Here is a 1730-nt window from a genome sequence, read left to right as displayed (position 1 = left end):
CCCTCCCGATGTCAAATTCCTGGCTCCGTCCCTGCACAAGACGATGGCCTTAGGGCGTGTTTGATAGCCCGTGTTACCTCTAACCAGCAGGCCGAGTTGGGCCAAAAAAACACGTTTGGTTACAAACGGGGTAGGCTGACTCGCATCACACGAATCTTAAAGCAGCCCAAAGCCCGAGCTGCTGAAAATCCTCGAATCGGCAGTTTTCAGCGAGCCAGCCCGAGCGAGATGAAAATTGACTGGAGATCGATTTTTCTCATTGCTCAATGCATCTCGATGTGGACTAGGTTATGCATGCACGAATGAAGCTGGTAGTTCATGCTGCAACACTGATAATTGTGATTCAGTCATGGCTCATATGTTGATCCACAAAAGAGTTGTTCGTCGTGGTGCTAGGCATGTTAACTGTTATGATCCAACGTTTTTCCAGGATCAGGAGAGGATGTCGAATCTGAATTACATCAACAACTGCAACGACACAGAGTCTCCGTGGATGTTTCGAATGAAAAGAGCACCATTTACCAGGCTTGCGCAGACTTTCAGAGCAGGGGCTGATACAAGATAGCATCCACACCAGTGTGAAAGAGCAAGTAGTCATGTTCCTCCATGTTGTTGGTCATAACTAGAGGTTCAGGGTTATGCACAACACCTCCAAGAGATCAATAGAGACCATCTCCAGATAGTTCAGGCAAGGGTTGTATGCTGTTGGGGAATTCACAGGAGAGATGATGTGTCACCAACAGGCCGGACCCCTTCGAACATTTGTACTAGTCCAAGATGGTATTTATACTTCAAGGTGATCACTGACAATATGTAGTTCATGCCTTGATATGCTTGTATTGTTCGGCTATTGCCATAACACAATCTTGTAGTGTCATTTCAGGATTGCATTGGGGCAATAAATGATACTTATGTTGCTGCCAGAGTACGAGGTGCATACGTGTCACATACGGAGGTGGGTATACCTTATGGTGAATGACCACGTATGTCCTTATATGATATTTAGAGAGAGGGGGCACCCTCAAAGTTTTTTTTTTGTTTTTTTAGGGAAGGCACCCTCAAAGTGATTTGAAGAAAATTTCCTTTTATTTTAGCAGTGGGCCAAAGAAGAGGAAGAAGTCGGCGGGGTGCCGTCGAGGCCCAGCCCAGCCCAGCGCACCAACAAGACCAACCGGTTTCCCCGGAAAATCCTATTTGACGCATTCTGCGTCAGAGTCGAGGTGCCGCACACCCCCCGACTTCATTTGGGCCGGCCTGCTTTATTAGATGTTCGCTGTCTTCCTTGCTTCCTACCTTCAGACGGTCATTCCTTTTCTTCTGCTTCTCCTGCCGGATCCCCCTTCCTCGTTCTTCATCTGCTTCTTCCTCCGGGAAAACACCGCGCCCCTCCTGAGCAATCGACGACCCTCTTCCCCACTCTGCCCGCCCCCAATTCGTCTGCGGCATCGCCGATCGGATCTGGCTGACGTCGTCTGGATGGATGTTTTTTTTGCAGGTGGCCAATGTATTCGTCGGCTTCTAGGGTTCCTTGAAGGTCTGCGGCGTGTACGGTCCCGTGAAGGTCTGCGTCTTCTAGGGCTTCGTCAAGCTCGACGTCGAATTGGACTTCGTCAAGTTCGTCATCTTGAAAGGTAACGGCCCCAATTCCCCGCAATGTGTTCCTTCTCTTCGATTGGTACCGCGAGATCGGGTGTATTTAGTTATGTTAGTGCCTTCTCCAGTGATTCTAG

The sequence above is a fragment of the Triticum aestivum genome, chromosome 1B (assembly GCF_018294505.1).
Source record: "Triticum aestivum cultivar Chinese Spring chromosome 1B, IWGSC CS RefSeq v2.1, whole genome shotgun sequence".
Classification (NCBI taxonomy): domain Eukaryota; kingdom Viridiplantae; phylum Streptophyta; class Magnoliopsida; order Poales; family Poaceae; genus Triticum; species Triticum aestivum.
The sequence above is the reverse complement of the archived record's forward strand: the minus strand, read 5'-3'. Positions refer to the sequence as shown.